Source organism: Oryzias latipes, chromosome 2, assembly GCF_053564925.1.
Source record: "Oryzias latipes strain Hd-rR chromosome 2, Olatipes_Hd-rR_3.1".
Taxonomy (NCBI): Eukaryota; Metazoa; Chordata; class Actinopteri; order Beloniformes; family Adrianichthyidae; genus Oryzias; species Oryzias latipes.
The window spans coordinates 30,672,071-30,692,190 of record NC_136238.1 but is presented as its reverse complement, the minus strand read 5'-3'; the positions used below and the strand labels follow the sequence as shown (position 1 = coordinate 30,692,190).

The 20,120-nt window shown below is 40.7% G+C and overlaps 1 protein-coding gene, 1 long non-coding RNA gene and 1 other non-coding gene across 3 annotated transcripts in view; 2 read left to right on the top strand and 1 right to left on the bottom strand.

The window, feature by feature from the left end:
- Positions 1–20,120, top strand: part of LOC144987029 (uncharacterized) — a 48,238-nt gene that overhangs the window by 18,919 nt on the left and 9,199 nt on the right. The window lies entirely within an intron of this gene.
- Positions 7,031–7,103, top strand: trnar-ucg (transfer RNA arginine (anticodon UCG)). Its single transcript has one exon. It is a non-coding gene; the product is annotated as a tRNA-Arg (tRNA).
- Positions 7,975–19,265, bottom strand: LOC144988252 (uncharacterized). Its single transcript, XR_013652103.1, has 3 exons — positions 18,607–19,265; positions 15,800–16,252; positions 7,975–9,920 (listed from the first exon to the last, which is right to left on the bottom strand). It is a non-coding gene; the product is annotated as an uncharacterized LOC144988252 (long non-coding RNA).

Genomic DNA, 20,120 nt, shown 5'->3' with positions numbered 1-20,120 from the left:
GTCCCTTCATGGTTGGATTTAGATAATGTTCTTTTCCAGAGAACTTGGCATTTAGCAGTCAGGGGGAGAGAGGAACTTCCTGACAGGAAACACAGTCAATTATCTGACATCCAGGATTCATTTCTTTCTTTGTTGTCCTTTCAGACTCACTGGAATCCAGCTGCTATGGTAGAGTGTCCTTGTTGAAGCTTCATGTCTTGTTTGTCTCTTTCATGTTGGTTGATCTCTATGGTTTTCTCTGTGTGGTCAGAAGGTGACGATAATGGAAACATCCAGTTTCTGCACACGTTACTTTTAGGCTAATGCTAAGTAAACAGAGAAAACATCCCTGATCTGATTGGACCAAAGCATGTCAGTGACGTCCACAGTGGTTCCTGCTGTGAAGATCTGTTTCTCTGTTTGTGGATGAAGAGAACAAACGTAGCAGTTCTGCTGTTCCTGAAGTTCCAACATCAGGTTCATAGAGACCAACATAGACCAGATCTGTGTACCTCCAGGTTCAGGGCTGGGGTCGTATAGAGGTCAGTACTCTGCGTTGAGGCCGCAGGAACCCCGGTTCAAATCCAGGTCACAGCAATATGTTCAGACCAGGGGCCTCATTTATAAACGTTGCGTACGCACAAAAGAAGGCGTACGCCACTCTCTACGCAATAGTTGAGATTTATAAAAAGCAAACTTGACGGGAAAATGTGCGGTCCTTCACGCAAGCTCCGACCCAGGCGTACGCACAAAAACGGGTGAAATGAGAAACGGCGACGCCGTCGGCAGATGGAAGAAACACGTGAAAGTGAAAATGACAATACTGCCTCTCAGAAATAACATGAAGACTTCACAAAGCAAGTCTTACAATTAACAGCCTACACGAACACCCGTTTGATCGATCAGCAGTGAAACAAACAAAGCAATCAAACGAAAATTACAACAGAAATTCAAATGAACACTTATTTGCAAAAAGAAAAGTGAAATATGTTCTGCAATATTGGCATGTTGTGCAATTCATCCTCATAAATAATATATTTAACAGAACGAAATAATGTACAAAACTGACATTCCCGTCAATGTGTCCGTCTGGCGGAGCAGATATAGGTGCAATTAGACAGACAGATGGATAGATAGAGAGAGATGCATTAATTATCCACTGGGGAAAGTTGTTTTCATAGTAAAACATTTCTTCATAAGCTACAGAATTATGGTATTCATGCATATGCCTTTAGTTTGTTTTATTTTTGATAAAACAATGTATGGCGTATGTCTCAACCATTCAGAAAGCAACAAGAAATTACATTTGCGCTGAACAATTTCCCATTTCCACGTCGATTATTACCGACATCTGTAGCTTGTCAGATGTAATTAAATGGATGGAAATAAAATGCCCCATCACAATGCGTAATGACGCACAATGGCTGATCTTGCGCTCTTGGAAGATGTGGCAAATGGAAGAATTCGGAGTGAACGCATCTTTAGACAGCAAGAAGACTTGTTGGCAAACGAGGACGAGTGGCTTATGAGCCGGTTCCGACTTCCTCTGCGGGCTTTTGGGGGGGTGTCACCCGGTGCATCTGGCGCATCGGTGTCCCCCTGCGCCTCAGTCACCACTCCACTTAAAAGGGATTCCCCAATTATTGCCGCCAGTCTCTCATCAGGAGGGGTCAGCTCCGGTGTCGCCCCCCCCACCCCCCCCCCCCCCACACACACACCCGTGGCAGACACGGGTGTGTGTGTGTGGGGGGGGGTTCAGCGCTAGACGTTTTTTTGCCTTGACTTTGATGTCCGACCTTTTCTTTTTTATTTTGGCCACGGTCCGAGGTTGTGAGGCTACAGCATTTACAGCGTCTGCCACCGTTTGCCGCTCACGTGCCTTTTTGGCATTAGTAATGCCCACACTGTGCCCTCCAAACAACACTTTTCTCCTCTTTTCCACCTCGCCAACGATGACCTCAACCTCACATTGAGTGAAGTTACGTTTTTTTCATTTCCTCTCTGTGTTTGCCATGGTTTCGCAATCAATGAATATTCATTTGTGGGCGTTTCACGGACTATTTATGGGCAACTATGGGCGTGTCATGAAGCCGCAAAAGCTGCGCAGCATTTAGAATTGGTTGTGATTTATTAAGAGAAAGATGCATAGGATGTGCATGCGCACGGTTTTATAAATCCGAATATTTCTGTGCGTACGCACATCCTATGTTTCATCTGTACGCCACTTCTGACGCAAAGTTTTATAAATGAGGCCCCAGGAGTCTGACTGATGCAGACTGATTGATAGAATGACTCATGAGGTCATTTGAGTTCCTCTGCTGCTGATTACCTGGATCAGGTGTGTTTAGCCAATAAGGAGCTTTAATGGTAGGTTAGATCAGGGGGGGGGCAATTATTTTAACATTAACATTAACTTTAACATTGGGTTCTAAAATTTATTAGAAGGGCCGAACCAGAAGCAGATCTGTGGAGTGAGAATGATGTAACATGGAATGTAGATGAAAACATTTGGATTGAAAATTATATATTTTAAAACAGAATATTCTAGATTTTTTAGTTTACAAATAATATACTAATAAACTTTTGTTCCAATTTTAGATCTCTTTTTTATTGTGAAGCCCTTTGGTACCTTGAGGGAGATGTAAAGTTCTATATGAATACAGTTTCATTCATTCATGATCCTTTTAATAAAATAAATAACATTATTTATAAAATAAAACAATGACCAAATAACTTTTAATAACTCTGACTTTCAAAGACTAAAATTCAGGAAAAATAAACTGATAAATTATAAAAATTAAAATAAATAAATAAATCATGGGACTTGAACCCTCAACCTTCTGATCCATGAGGCCACATGGTCTGAGAGAACATCCAGGTCCAGCTGCAGGTGGAGGACAGCATCATCCAGCCGTCACAGACTGGGGGCGGAGCCTGGAGATGACTGCTGAAGGTCAGAGGGCGGAGCTTCATCAGGATGAAGGTGCTGCTTGGATTCTGCTTTGATGTCCGTCTGTTCTCAGTCCCTTCATGGCTGCTGCTCAGAGCTGTTTCTGGATGTTTCTGGAGAATTCATGTCTTTACTGATCCAAATGTGGGATTTCTGTTTTTCTTTGGACTTTTCTTTATTTCAGGCTTTTAGCTTTTGGAACTTTCTTTGTTTCTATGCTTTAACTTCCAAACGGGTTTATCTAAGACAATCTGATTGTTTTTCATTTGACTTTCTAGGAACTTTCTGTTTCATCTTTGAGGATTTGGACTTTTGAAAGACTTTTAGCTGCAGTTTCATCCTTTGAAGCAGATGGATCTGAATCTAGAGTCAAAGATTCTAAGGAAATCATGGATTCACAGACATTTGATTGAATTTCTGTCTGGATCAGAAACCAACAGCAGACATTTCAAGCCGTCATCTGTTCCTAATGTTCATTCCCCGCCATCATTGAAAGCTTTTGGAATAGTCCCTAAAGCCAGCGATCGGGCCGCTTTGGAGCATGAACTCATCACTCGGTGTCACGGTGGCAGAGAGATGACAGATCCCAAATCTGAGGCTGAAATGATCACGTCCTACCAGCTCCACTCTGGATTTGGGACCAAAAACCTTTGAAGATGTTGGAGCATTGTTGGAGAATAGACTGACAACATTTCTTCCTCTTTCGGCTTCTCCCATCAGGGGTCGCCACAGCGAACAAGTCGCATGGTAAACTTGGCAATGTTTTACGCCGGATGCCCTTCCTGACGCAACCTTCTCAAACCGGGCTTGGGACCGGCACAGAGGTAGAGAAGGGAACAGGGAGCAGCCTGGAGTCGAACCCTGGTTTCACGGACGGAAGGCGCCGCAAACCAGCACGAGCTAAAGCGGCTCGATAGACTGACAACATTTGTTAGGAAGAAAGATTGACCTTTGACCCCTCCTTCATCTGTTCCACATCCAGCTGCAGACACACCACTACAGCTCACATTCCACTTCTGATCCAGCAGTTAGAACCAGAGCCTGCATTTGCAGCAGGTTCCAACCCACTGACCACTGATCCACACAGGGGGACGTCCTAAGGGGCGGAGTCAGCCACTGGAGAGAGCAAAAAGGAGAAATGGGGGTCACTCTGGGCCTCTCTGTGTCTGGACCTTCAGAGGAGCCCCAGCGCTGGTCTTTGCTTGGATTTGGTTTAGACTTGTTCAGAGTCAAATGCATGTTTTAAGGGGAGGAGGATTATTTTGTTGTTGCTGTTTTTGTTCCTATTCTTACAATCCACTATATGTCCCGTGTTGAATTCTACTATTAAAATGTGGGAAACAAATGTTTCTCAAATCCAAATCAATCCAAAAGCCTGGAGACTGGATGGCCGTGGTCCTCCCTTTGACCTGGACAGTGGTTGCCATGGCAACCTGCAGACTCACCAAACTGGAACTTAGAAGAAGAAAAAGAGACCAAAATGATTGATAAAGCAGGTTTTCCAGGGAAATCCCACAAAGTGCTTTCCAAGCTAGAACTAAGAATATCCAGCATGCATTTGGAAAAACTCATTAGCTTCTTGTGGAAAATGATGAGTCATTGTAAAAGCATTCTATGAATGCTCAGAAAACTTCCTCTAAGGTTGTGGTTGTTTGGAGAAGTCCTCCTCTTCAAAGAAGTTCTCCTGACCATCTTCAAAGCCACTTTCTGCTTTTTCAAACGCTACTGTTCAACAAAAACTTGGTTTCAGTCACAAAACCAACCTTAGACACTGAAACAGAATGAATCCAATGCAGAAATGTGTTGACACCTTTAATTCAAAGCTTCAATCAGTTTGAATCTCATGAAGAACATTTCAAAAATCCACATTTGGATCAGGCGTCTTCATCAGAGCACAACTCATGTTTCCAGGACTGTGACTCACCAATAGATCCTCATTTCCTTTACACAATCTGTTTCCATCATTTGGATTTTTCATAAAAACTTGAGTTAGAAAAGAATTGTTGCCCCAAAATGTCCAGTTTGAATAGTCTACAGTTTGTTGTGTTTGGTTGCTAGGTAACAGGGTCTTTAATGTCTATGATGTCATGGTGGCTTTCAGAGTTGAACTCCTGAATATGACGGTAAACATTTGGATTGAACAAAAATGGGATTGAAGCTCATGCTAAATCCTGATCTCAATGCTGAAAAAACCTCCTCCTAGATTCTGGTTGTTTGGAGAAGTCCTCCTCTTCCAAGAATTCCTGAAAAAAGCCCTCATTTCTCCTGACCATCTTCAAAGCCACTTTCTGCTTTAGTTTAGTCCAAACTTGCTTTATGCTGACAACATTTACAGCTTGAATCCATCTGAAGAATCCAAGGAAACAAACCAATCTAAGTCTGCATTCATGCCACTTCAGAACCAACAAAGCATGTTTCCAGGACGCTGACTTACCAATAGAACTTGGGATTTCCTTTGCAGAATCCTTCTCCGTGTGTTTTCCTTTGTTTTTCTCCCCAAAACCTAAAGCAGAGATTTTTGCTGAGCTGCAGAACAAACGTCTGACTGCTTTAACCGCCGTTGATGGTTTGTTGTGTTTCCCTCTATAGCTGCTATGGTCTTGGTATGGTTGCTAGGTAACGCTGTCTTTGATGATGCTGACGTCAGAGTGGCCTCTAGAATGGCCTTTTTTCTTGTGGAACCAGGAGCTGTAACCTTTAGGGCACTAGGACCCAGAAAGAGCCCCAGGCAGTGACGGTGATGTGATGCTATTTTCATTAAACAAATCACAGAAAAGTTCAAAAAGTAAAAAAAAAAAAAAAAAAAGTTCAAAAAGTAAAACGTCTAAAGTATTTCTGTGTAAAATAGTGTTAATGTGTTGTCAAAAATTAAATGTTGTCTCCTGTGTGGAGGTATTTCAGTTCATTAAAAACTGACATAAATGAGTAACGTTCACTGCAAACTGTGCAGAAGGCATGTTCTTTCTAAAACTGGAAATAGCACCAACCTTTTTTATCGCCTGAAGCTGAGTCTCCATTTGATAATTCAATAAAAATAAAATTTCATTTCCTCATTATAAAGCAACTTTATTGCAGTTTCATTTGTCATTGGTCTTTTTGAGCCAAAATTCTGAAGAAATCAAAACAAAAGGCTTTTCCAACAGAATCAGAACGTTAGCACGTGACCTAAGTTTGTTCACTTTGTGCTAAATGTTGATTTCTTTGACTGTTGTGTTAATAATATCAACAGCTCTCTGTCTGGTTCATCAGAGAAGCCAAACTTCCAAAGAAAGTGAATCAATAAACATGAGCTAATTCTTGATGCAGGTTTGAAAACACAGATGGAAAACAGCATCAATACAAATATTAGTCAATGTTTCCTTGAATGGAACAATTTCAGGATTTGTTGTCAGAAAAGTTGTGAAAAACTGTCTTGTAAAGTGTGTGGTGACGGTCCACTGTGGAAAATGACTGTTTGTGGAACGTTGAATCGCAAGCCAACTTCAGCAGCGGGAATGTTCGGTTTCTTTTACTGTATTTCAACAAGCATGTGACACAAAAACATGTAATATGCAATAGATTTTAAAGGTAATAGATTAACAATTAGTTTGATCGGCTTGGAGAAGCTTACAGAGGAAACTTTATACTCTGGTTTAGCGGCGTCATCTTTCCATCCATGTTCAGCGGATTACAATCAAAAGCTGTTCATCTTCCGCTCCTACTGCAGTAAAAAGATCGCAGACAAACTCCTCCAGCCCAGCTGAATCACTGACATGGATGAAGCGCTGTTCACTTTTAACATCCCGGTGAGTCACAATGTGGAGAACGGGAGCAGCGCGGTACGATGAGTACAACAGGGCAGGAAAAGTCCATACAGGTTAGGTTGTGGGGCAAAATCAAACTTATACAACATACAAGACCAAACAAACTATATTCTCAATAGAACTTGTTTCTGTTTTTTTATGTTTCTGTTATCAAAAGCTACAGAAAGAAGAGAAGGGACTGCAGCCATGAAAGGACTGAGGACAGACGGACATCCAGCCAGAACCCAAGCAGTTCCCGCCTCCAGACCAGCTGGAGGATGGTGTCGTTCAGATCCAGCTGGACTTGGCTGTTCTCACAGACCATGTGGCCTAATGGACAAGGCGTCTGACTTCGGATCAGAAGACTGAGGGTTCAAATCCCTTCATGGTTGGAGGCAGAACTTTCAGAGACTCCCACAGTGAGACACCTGCTGGCTGTTCTTTGTAACTGCATCTGCAGCTTCTAGAAACGTCTTTGTTTCTGTTTTCATCTTTTCAAACAGTTTGTTTTCTTCACATGAAGCCTAAAGAAATGTCCTCAGAATGATGGAAACAGTTTTTCTGCAGCTTGAAGCTGTTCTGGAAGATTTTCTTCTTTAGTGCAGAGAAATCTCTCATTTGATGAGACGGAGGAACTGCAGCAACGTTTCCTGGAAAACCTCCACATTTCATTGAAACCATGTTGGAACTTTGTCCATGAGGTCACATGGTCTGGAAGAAGCCCCAGTTCCAGCTGACAGAAGTCTGGTTCTGATCCATCAGATCTCACTAGCAACAGAACCAAACCTTCACGTGTTGCAGCAACAGTTTCCATGTTTGGGAGGATCTTCTGAAGAACAGCTCAGTTCCAGATCACATCATGATGTTTGATGTTTTCTTCATTCCAGGAAATCATCTGTGTCTCCTTTGATCTGTGCTGAGTCAGCACTTTGACTTCTTTTCAACTTTAGATCCATCATTTACAATCAAGGATTTATTGATAAATATTATTTATTGACAGAAAATAAAGAGTAAATGTATACTCTACTAGATGTTAACTCTACCAAATGTTAGCTCTTAGTCAAAACAACTCATTTCTATTAACAGGTACATCTAAAATAATTCATTTTGTGAAAAGTTTTTCACATTTTGTCAGCAGTGACACTCATCATTTAGTATCATTACACATAGATTGAAATGTATTGATCCTTTACTTTGTTGCTTTTGATAATTGTGGCTTAGAAAAGATGAAATCCTAAAAAAAGCTGTCCAAGAAAGTCAGGATAAGACGAGACAAGACTTTATTGATCCCGGAGGAAAATTCAGTTGTTACAGCAGCCAAAAAAGAAATATAGCAGTTAGAAAAACAAATAGCCAGTAAAAATTAAAATAGTAATAAAAGTGGAAGTAAAAGTACACGTCCTAAACGAATGAGTAAATCCAACAGCAGTTTCAGCAGTCCTAAACTGTGTCATTCTATAGTCTAACTGCTGTTGGGACAAAGGACCTCCTGCAGTGATTCATAGATCAAAACAGCCAAAGTTTTATTTAATTTATTTTTAGAAAAGTTCATTTCTACACATTCAATATTCACTTGTTCTTCCCTCTAATCAAGTTATTGCATCAACATGGTATGGAGGCCATCAGCCTGTGGCTCTATGTACATGAAATCAAAGCTCAGGTTGCTATGGAGTTTATTAGATCATTGGGGTTTGACCCCAGAAGTTTTAAGCATTAAAATCTTATTCTAAAATATTTAATTTTTCTGAGATACAGAACTTTCCCCCTGTAAAATAAAGTCTTCTGCTGTGGAACAGAGGTTGAGAGGTCAACCTCTTATCAGAAAAGTTTAGAATTTACAGTTTACACTAAATCCTACCATTGTCAAGACAAAGTCTTACAAATTCTCATGTGTCTTTTGAGATGAGATACCTGACAAAAACTTTTTTTACATTCTTTACAAGAAAAAGGCTTTTCTCCTGTGTGAGTTCTCATGTGTGTTTTTAGATCAGATGTACGACTAAAACATTTTTTACATTCTTTACAAGAAAGAGGCCTTTCTCCTGTGTGAGTTCTCATGTGTGTTTTGAGATTATATACAAAACTAAAACTTTTATTACATTTTTTACAAGAAAAAGGCTTCTCTCCTGTATGAGTTCTCATGTGTTTTTGGAGACTAGATGAATCACTATAACGTTTATCGCATTCTGTACAAGAAAAAGGCTTTTCTCCTGTATGAATTCTCATGTGTTTTTTGACACTAGATCTGTGACTAAAACTTTTATCACATTTTTTACAAGAAAAAGGCTTTTCTCCTGTGTGAGTTCTCATGTGTTTTTTGAGATTAGATACATCACAAAAACTTTTTTTACATTCTTTACAAGAAAAAGGCTTTTCTCCTGTGTGAATTCTCATGTGTATCTTGAGATGAGACATGTGACTAAAACTTTTTTTACATTCTTTACAAGAAAAAGGCTTCTCTCCTGTGTGAGTTCTCATGTGTGTTTTGAGATGAGACATATAATTAAAACTTTTATCACATTCTTTACAAGAAAATCGCTTATCTTCTGCATGGATTCTGATATGAATTCTGAACAGAGATATGTTACAAAAGCTTTTACCACATTCTTTACAGATATAAAATCTTTCATCAGACCCAGTTTCCATGTAGTCAGACAGGTTAGTAATTATTTTTGAGTTTTTACCAGACCTGATAGAGGAAAGTTTCTCTTCTTTTTTAGATTGTTTGTATTTCTTACCCAGATTTGTCTTTTTGGGTTTTTTTCTCACATCAGAGTTACACTGACCTTCTGACATGTGAGAGCTGTCCACACTTTGGACATGACTTGTGTCTCTTTTCTTCCTCTGATCTCTGTTCTGTGGGTCTGTCTCTTCATCTGTAGTTGATGTTGATTCTTCATGTTGGTTTTCTCCTTTATCCTGACTATCAGTTACATTAAAGCTCTGCTGATTGTTTAGATCTGCTTCACTGTTCTCATCTTCCTCATAAGTAGGAATCTCCATCAAGGTATCAGTCTCCTGCTTCAGATCAAGCTGATCTTCATCCTGACTGATGAAGAGTTCCCCTGGTTCCTCCTTAATCTGTGGTGGTTCTGGTTCCTGTATTTCCTCTTTGGTCTGTGGAAGTTCCAGTTCTTCCTGTTCCACTCTGAAGTTCCTCTGCTGGATGCAGAGATCTTCTTCTTTATTCATCCAACACTGGGGGAGGACTGCAGGGACACAAGAAAAGGCCCTTTTATATGTTATGGTGACTTTATGTATTGTTAAGTACCAATTGAATTTTAATAGTATCATTCAGAAGATGCACATTAAAAAACGATTAATTTTTTAAAATAAGTTTCTTGTTTTCTTTAGCATAACAGTATAAAACTGTGCTGAAAAAGGCCCCCCACACCTCCCCCCTATGAGGAGAGCTGTTTCAGTCAATAACTTGTAGTCTTTCCTTTTCCGTCCGGTCCAACACAAAAGACTTTCAAAAACAATTAAAAGGAATGAAGTTTGGCCTCGATTACAAAAGGGGTTTATTCAGACATACCTCTGGTTTGTCAGAAGATTTATAACCCCTGTTGTTAAAGTAAAATATGTCCAACACAAGACGCCGTTAGTTCTCATCTATCTGCCCAGCTGTTGGACAGGACAAGTTAGAAAGAAAAAAAATACATAAAAATATTACCTGTAGTCTGAAGCTGTTAAAGATACAAAATAATATTTTCTTTGTTTTTTTTAAGGAAATGAAAATGCAGAAAAGTAATTAATAAATGGTACAAACAGGTCTTTACTGTCATCTAACTGCATAAATCCTGCTGAGATAAATAGGAGAGGTTTACTAGAAAGGGACGGAGGGATTAACAGAAAATGTACTTTTAACCTGATTCTGTCTCCAATTATTTTGATATGAAACTACAAATAGGAAAACAGTCTGAAAACAAATATAATGTTTTAGATTCTTGTCATTATTGACAGTAAAGATGCAGGCATCTATAGTAAATGTTTGACACAGTCTCTGAGGCTTATTTCAGCACAACACCAGCTCTGTAATGTTAGGAATATGCAACTAATAAAGTTACATTCACATGCCTGTTATTGTATTTATTTTATTTAGAAATCACCTCCAGGACCGAGGTCTGGGGCCCCATCAATGGGGGTCAAAAACCTGCCTGCGGTGGTGTTAGTGGGTGTGTTTATGTGTGCGTGTTAGCCTAGAAGTGCTACTGGCAGCGCAGAGGGTAAAAATGTGTCAATATGGACGAGCTTCAAGATTTGATGTGAGAACATGTAAAATAGAATGTGGTAAACCAAAAGTCTGCATCTGTGGGGGAAAAAAATCTTCTGCTGTAAAGCTTGACAAATAAAATCACAACTGACAAATTACCATTTGCATGTGTTCATTAGAGTTACAACCTCAAATCAGCGATTTCAACTGCTTGAATCTGCTACTGTGAATCACAGCACATTACAACTGAGTGAACTACCATAATTTCCGGACTATAAGCCGCTACTTTTGTCCTGCGCTTACAGCCCTGCGGCTTTTTCAGTGACACAGCTAATTTATGGATTTATTTGGCGGCCGCCTTGAATGTTCTTTCAGTCTCTGAGCAAGGTTGAATACGTAATCCAACTTCGAGCAGCGAGCCAATTAGTTTTCGGCACACCTCTAAGCAGCCAAACAGCATGGACCTCACTTCAGGTCTTAGACACTTCAGTCATGGTTCAACAAAAAGAAACACGCCCAGCCGCATCCCAGAATCCTTTGGTGCCATTAGACCCAACATGCACGTGACCGTCACTACAATATGATGCAGCTTTCAAGTTAAAAGCAATCGTTAAAAGCAGCGTGAAAAAAATCCACCATCACCAACGGGTTTGGAAAAGCCGGTCAGCTGCGTGACGGAGAGAACAGCGCATGCTCAGGAGTGAATTTACCCCTGAGTCATAGTGACACTAGCCCATCTATTAACAGCTCCGTAATACACGAGACAATCTTTTAAACGTACTTTTATTTTTGTTATGGTTATTCTGAAGTGCCTGTTCGCTCATCATTTTATTTTTAATCCGTGTGGTCAGTGCTTTTTTGTGGTAGAACGAAGCCGGAAGAACGGTTAGGTGAAGGTTAACATGCGCTAACAACATTTAGCCTTTAATGAACATAAATTGATGTGGGAAATGCCGCAATCTGCAGCTTGAAACAATCGGTTTGCATAACCACAAAATTTCACCACAAACTGTCAGAAACTGTCTCAGGGAAGCATTCAATTGCGATAGTTTTTCATGCAACATCTTTTTTCACTAGCAGCTACTGGTGGAGATCCTCATCTGACTGTGCTGGCGTCCTTTGGTTACATAAAGTACACGTTTGATCATTTAATACAGCAAAAGATTTGAAAAATGGGAAAAACTGGTATGTTGACGTAAGACTCTGAGATATTAGGTAGCCAATGAGCTTTTGAATGCCGGGGATATCCCGCCTCTCCTCCCCTTGACTGACGTGTCGCTGTTTTTACGTATTGACAGGTTTAGAAGCAAAACCGCAACAAATAAAAGCGCAACTCAAAAAGGCGATTTCAAAATAAAACTGCAACTCAAAAACAGGATTTCAGAATGACGAGAAAACAAATCAACAACTGAGAAATATGATTGTGCTTTGGGTTATAGCTTTTGGTTGCAAATTATAGCTTTTGGTTCTCAATTTATGCATTTTGATTCACAGATTTGGGGTTTTGATGCGCGGTTTTATAGTTTTGATGCGCAATTCTTTAGGCGCTGAATTGACACCATAAAATTCAGTTAGAAATGTCTAACTTGAAAATGATAATGAATTAACAGAAATGCTTTTTCATTTTCACATCCACCCTGCGAACAGTGTTGCAAAACTCAATTCCAGTTAGCATTTCCAGGGGGAGGCGGGGCGATGATGTCAGCAAACGCCTAAAGTTTAGCATGGTGAAATCTGCTAGAGCCGTTCATGGGGCTGTAGCTGTCCTGGAACAGCAAAATCAGCTGGAAGCTGCACGAGACGATCTTCTATATGTTTGTAATAAATCATTCCCACATGCGCAGTAGTATTTCTAATACCGGAAAAAAAAATTAGTTTCGCCGAGCGGCTACATGCATAGATATGTCAGCTCTGTAATATACGATATGATCTCCTAAACGTGCTTTTATTAATGTTACGGTTATTATGAAGCGCATGTTCGCTCATCATTTTAATTTAAATCTGTGTGGTCAGCGCTTTTTCTGTTAAAGAACGGAGCCGTAAAGAAGCCAGGGTCAGCGGTATGCTAACACGGGCTAACAACATTAGCTTGGGTGAACATAAATCCATGCGGGAAAGGCTGCACGTAAATATGTGGGAATAATATTAGCCTTTGTTTTGTTGGGACACGACTGGAAACACAAATCCATGTGATTGTTTGAATGGTTTCTGAGGACTTAGCGACATTTCTGCCACACAGCGGCTTTGGGGCGCTGACGGTCCGACCGAGCTCTGCCCAGGACATACGCGGGACACCCGGTTCTCCTGAGTTCGGTAGCTCGTTCACGTAGAGGTGCGGGACAGATCACAGTCCTTAGTCTCTTACACGTAAGAAATCATCCTACCTTCCCTGAAACGCAAAGATAAGAGTCCGTCTGCTCTGCTCAGACACGGTCGCTCGCTCCACCGGTCCACCTGACCGACTAATTAAGTGCAGGAGTGGAGTTTGTTTGTCTTTGTTTTGTTAAAGTCACTTAGTCACTTCCCTCAGTATTTGTATAATAACGAAAATCCCGATGGTTGACTGCAAACATCGTCAACTGCCCATTTAGGGAACATCGCCCAACCCTAACCACAATGTCACAGATTTCTATAAAAACACCTCAAAATCAGGCTTTTCACAGCAATTATTAGGTTAGATTAAAAATAAATTAATTAAATTACTTAATAATAGGTAATGATTGATTAATCACACAAAGTTCTAATAACACTTGTAAATATTTAAGTGTTATATTTAATAAATGATTGTCTTAATAGTCCGAAAAACAGAAATAAAAAGTATTTTGTTAAACAGTGAAGTGGAACTTTGTGGCTTTTGTTGGGTTTTGGTCTGGAAGAAACTGGATCAAATGGTTCTTTTAGTGTTAAAGGTTCCAGACTCTTGATCTCCACTGAAGCTATGAGTATGAAATGTCATTCCACAAACAAACCATCAACAAAATGATCCTGATGCTGCTGAGGTTCTTATGGAAGTGAAGCAAATCTCAGCAGAGATTAGGGTTGCGCCGATGGACGTGATGGGTGACTGACATCCTGATGGAGAGACACCATCGTGATGCTACACTTTTAGACCCGGTTCTGAGTTCGGTAGCTCGTACCCCTAGAGCTGCGGGACGGATCGCAGTCTTAAATCTCCCACATATACCGCTCGCGTAACCCCCCCCCCCCCCCCCCCCTCCCATCAAACACAAAGCTGGAAGTCCGCGCTCCGCCGGTCCACTTCACTATATAACAGGAGCGGGAGCGGACTGTTATATAGTGTTATATTTTGTTTGTTACTTTTTTGTTAAAGTCACTTCCCTCAGTTTATACTGGATCATCGCGGATTAATCATTAGTTGGGAAATAAAATAAAAAAAGTAAAATAATGAATAGCAGTTAAATAAGAACGAAAAATGTAAAAATAGCCCCCCCCCCCCCCCCCCCCCCCCCCCCCGAAGATGTCATCGTCCATCCCGATGGTTGACACCAAACATTGTCAATGGCCGATTTAGGGGACATCGCCCAACCCTAACAGAGATGCAGTTTTTCTAAACTGAAATCACTGACATTAAACAGCCTGAACATTCATGGAGCTGAACTGGACACAGAAAAACCTCCCTGTTGTGTTTCCACCCAACAATGAGGAGCAGTTTGATGAAGATGAAGCTGCACTGGAGGAAGAATCAGTCCAGAAAAGATGGAGAACAATTCTGACACTAAGCAGTTTTTCACTGATGTGTTCAGGTTTGAATCTTTTCTGTCTGCAGATCCATGAGCAGGACCCTGTCTTTGGGTTTTAGCTTGAAATGTAGTTTTGGAAATAGAATCTGTCTGAATGTCTGGAATTGGAGACATGGAGACATCAAAGAGGTTTAGGCCGGCTTTACACTGCAGGTCTTGATGCTCATATCCAATTTTCTGACTAAATCCGATTTGTTTGACGACCTGCTTACATCATCTTTTAAAAGTGACCCATATCTGATGTCTGCATTTACACTATACAATGCTGATACTATCAAACGTAGACATTCTGAGGACTACGTAGTAGTATTTCCGCCCTCCGCGGACCTTTTTCGGACTTTTGTGATTGTGGTTGTCATGGAGGCAACGCAGCGACAGAAGGAGGCGTTGCCTTGGGCGCTCCTGACGGGATGCATGGGGGAGTAAAAATGAGGGCTGGTCGGCCGGCTTATGTGCTCTCTCTGAGTTTTGAATGAGGAAGTGTTTGCAGACGTTGTGCTGTACTAACAGTTTGATCCAAGTGTTGAATCTTTCCTGCGCGATGACTTCTCTTTTCCGACCGTAGTCAGAAACACACGGGAGATGTCCTCGGGGTTCTCTTTTCCGTTCTGAACCCTCAGCCTCCAGAGGGGGCTAAGAGACTCCGAAACTTTTGGGCGAGACAGCTTATTTGTAATTTACGGTTCTCCAACAGTCCCCCGCTCCGCGCTCACACCACCGCGCTCACAGGAGAGAGGGGGGGACTCTCTCCTTACACACACTAATGCACAATGCAGTGTAAAGGCAGCCTTAGATGGGATTTTGGGTTTGACAGAGAAATCTGCTGAAAAGAACTGAACTACAAACTTAGAACCACAGACGACAAAACAGATTGTACTTTTTATCTGCTAACAATTTTCTCTTTGATCTGTTAAGGTTTCCTGTTTGTCGTTAGCTGGAGGGACTAACTAAGATCATTTGATTTGAAGAATGTTGTCGGCTGCACTGACCAACAATGTCTACTGTCTTTTCAACTGGAGGGGACAGAAGAGACTCTTCCAGGACACGCTGTTGATGGACTGCATGTTTGGAGAGCTTGAAGCTCAAGATAGAAACGTTGTTGAAGTGAACATACCGATAGTGTGGAGATGAAGACCAGAGTCACACTGATCTGCTGACATGTGAGAGCCGTCCACACTTTGGACATGACTTCCGTTTCTTCTCTTCCTCTGATCTCTGTTCTGTGGGTCTGTCTCTTCATCTGTAGTTGATGTTGATTCTGTCTCTTCATCTGCAGTTGATGTTGATTTTTCATGTTGGTTTCCTTCTTCATCCTGACTATCAGTTACATTAAAGCTCTGCTGATTGTTTAGATCTGCTTCACTGTTCTCATCTTCCTCATAAGTAGGAATCTCCATCAAGGTATCAGTCTCCTGCTTCAGATCAAGCTGATCTTCATCCTGACTGATAAAGAGTTCCTCCTGTTCCTCTTTAATCTGTGGAGGTTCTGGTTCCTCCTGTTCCACTCTGAAGTTCCTCTGCTGGTTGCAGAGATCTTCTTCTTCAGTCATCCAATGCTGGGGGAGAACTGCAGGGACACAAACACAACAAGGAGCCTTTTATCCGTTTCCAGGACTTCTGGGTTTTGTCAAGAATCAATAAACTCTGTGATCATTGGAGAAAATGTCTGAGGAGTCTGGAGGACCAGCAGAGACTAATTGAAATAAATATATATACAGGGGTGAGTAGTAACACGTTACATTTACTGAAGTAACTTTTTGGTGGATTGTTCTTGTGAGAGTAAGACAAGGCAATTTTATTTGTATAGCACAATTAGCACACAAAGAAAACAGAAAAATGACTGGTTTATCGCCGGGGAGTGAGTTAGTACAGAACAGGGGTGGGCGATTATTTTAACTGGCGGGCCACATTGGGTTCTAAAATTTGATAGAAGGGCAGGACCACGAGCAGATGGAGTGAGAATGATATAACATGGAATGTAGATGAAAACATTTATATTGAAAATTATATTCTAAAACAGAATATTCTAGAGTTTTTAGTTTAAAACCTTTGTTCCCATTTTAGATCATTTTTTCTTTTCATTTAATTTTTTTGTGAAGCCCTTTTGTACCTCAAGGACTTGTAAATTTCTATATGAATACATTGTCATTCATTCATGATTATTTATGAAATAAAGCAATGACCAAATAACACTATGATTTTCAAAGACAAAAATTCAGGAAAAATATACATTAAAGCACACACACGCGCGCACACCCACACAAATACAACAAATAGTGGATCCTCTCCCTCTTTACTCCAACTACCCCTGGCTGCAGCCCGCAGAACTGCACAACATAGTGGAATGCTGAATGAAACACTGAGGAATGTGAACACGCTGTGGAATGTTAACCCCGCCCACATTGAGCCCGTCTTCTTCTTTGGTTTTACAAGTTTCCATGTGCAATATCGCCACCTACCGGTTTTTAAGGAGTTTTTCCTCACCGTGAGGGGGGGGGGGGGGTCTAAGAACAGGAATATCAGTTTAGTTTAGTTTAGTCTGTTTTGTTAAAGTTTAGTATTATCCTAATGCATTCATTGTATTCATGATCCCTTTTTCATTGTATGTTTACCTTACAATTACAGGTATGAAGCTCGTTGAGACGTCTGTAGTTCGAATTTGCGCCAAATAAAAACAAATATTTAATTGAATTAAAGAATTTATACAGTGATTGCTGTCTGTGTATGCCGTTTACAAGTTTCCATGTGCATGTATTAGGGAGTTAATACATTTTGTCTGGCCTCACGGACACAAAAAAATAACTCATTGGATGAACTCAATTTAATTGCGGGCAGGATTTCCATCCAAAAAATATGAGTAACCCCACCTCTAGGAAAATTCTTCCATGTAACGAAATATAATTGAGTTAGTCAAAATCAATTTTATCAAGAAAAGGCAAGGGAATAAAAAAAACATTAAAACAGCAGTCTAAAGTCAGCCTCGAACTCAGAACATCTGTATGTTAAGCCCGCTAACTAACGCACTGAGCTAACACTTTTGTGACAAGTGACTACACACAGCCGCCGCTATAAACAAATAGGAAGTTGGGAGAAGCCGTGTTGAAACGATTTCATGCCTCAGTTCGTTTTTTACATGGAAAAAACGAACGAAAGTTTTCACTTTTGAAAAGTCGAAGGATTTGAAAGACCAAATGTCATACCAGGCATTAGACAAAGGAGTTGGACATTTTAATAGTTCAATGGTTAAAATAGGTGAAAAATTGTAGCCGTGAGACGGCAAAAAGAATAAAGAGAAACAGGAAAACAGCATTCAACAGCAAGCCCCTGACTTGAACTCAATTATTTTGGATTACTGGAGTTATAGGGGAAACTATTAATACATTTTGTGTTAGGTCAATTAAATGTAGATACATTCTTTTAAAATAAATATTTTTAAATAAAACAAACAGAATTTTATTGTGTTACATGACAGAGGGGCTTGAATCATTTTTTTTAAGTGATACATAAAAAAAATTGCACCATTCAAATTTTCCTACCTCTGTTCTCTTTCTTCCTCATACAATTACCAATGACACAAAATGTGCTCCACTGATTCTTCCCCTTTCCTGCAATCACAACTGCTGTGACAAAGGTGAATCAAATGCACGGGCTCAGCGTGGGCGGGGTTAACATTCCACAGCAGACGGGCTCAATGTGGGCGGGGTTAACATTCCACAGCATGTTCACATAGCCCCAGCGTTCCAGCATTCCACTATGTTGAGCAATTCTGCAGGCTGCAGCCAGGGCTTACTCCTTTAATCGCGGGCCGTAGTTTGACCACCCCCGGTGTAGAACCGCCACTGAATGATGACAGACGGGTCCCCACAAAGAAAAGCATGAAGCTCAAAGGGCTTCTCTGTTTTTTTGATGAAGGTGACATACCTATGTGGTGTAGCTGCAGCTGTGGTTTCCAGATGACATCCAGCAGTCTGCGCTGACGACAGAGCTCCTGCTCGTACTGGACGATGGTTCCTTCACAGAGTCTGCAGATTTCTTCAGCAGCAGCAGCTAGTCGCTCGCTGATCAACTCTCTCAGAGACTGAAGGGAAGACATGGTTCCTGCTCCGATCTTCAGCTCCAACTCCCACAAACACCGCCGTCCTCTTCACTGCAGCTCCGATCGATCATCTGCTAGTCTCACAATCACAGCAATCCACGTTGTCTTTCCGTTCAACACTTCTTCACTCATTTACGACACTTTGGAAAATGCTGAGAGTTCCCACACGAACCACGTATCGTCCTTTCTGTCCAAAAACCTCACAAACGTCCCAACAAAACACCACCGACCTCTCAACACAAGCTAACGCTGCTAGCCTGCTAACAAGCTAACGCTGCTAGCGCCTCGTGCTGTTCTTCTTCTTTGTTTGGCTAACAGCGTCATGGTGCTTTAGCGCCACCAGCTGGTCTGGGGCCTGTTTCAGAAAGGAGGTTCAACCAAATCTGAGGTTGAACTTGAACTCTGAGTTGGTCAATCGGGAGATTAACAACTCTGAGTTTTCTGTTTCAGAGAAGCTGATCCGAGTTAGATCAATCAACTCTGAGTGGACTGATTCGGAGGTGAGCGTGCGCACCGCGACTATAAGAAGCCATTATCAATGGAGCGCAGATATCACGAGTCACCATGGCAACCGTGAAAAAAAGAGGTCTGCGTATTTTTCTCCAGCTGAACTTGACGTGCTGCTGCAGAGTTACAGTGAATATGAGCACATATTCTTTGTTTTGCAGATGTTTTCCTGCATCTGCAAAACAAAGACAGTTATTGTGGGAAAACATAGCTGCTCAAGTCAATGCCTAAGTTTGCATTTAAATCATTGTTATAAAATATTGTCTGTAATAACTTTTTAAATAGCGTAAGGTGTGAAATAAAAAATGGCGATATTTAGGTGTACTTTTGAAGTGTTATTCCTGGTGTAATTGCATGAAATGCTGCATAGTGTGCAGAACCAATAGGGTGGAAAATGCATATAACATCGGTAATGTTTAGAGGACTTTTTTGTTAACCTTCCCCTCTTGCAAACGTTGGTCAGTTTAATATTAATACATGCAATTGTGTTTTTAAAAGTGAACTTTTGTCTACCCTTGTATTGATCAAGTGGTATAGGTTTATATGGGATTAAGAAAGTAAGCAGTACTAGCGAATTGTGTTTCCGAAAAGTAATTGTTACATTAATCTAATTCAATGTCCCTGATTTCATTTTCATGTAGATGCGATCCTGAAGGAATTAAAAGAACATGGCAGCAGCTAAAAATGAAGTATAAAAACATAATTCAATCAGGTCAAATGTGAGCATGTCATGGATGTAGGCTTTGTTGACAATATTTGACATATGAAACATCTACATAGCAATACATATCCAATGTTGTTTTCATTGTATATATGTAATTGACTGCAACGA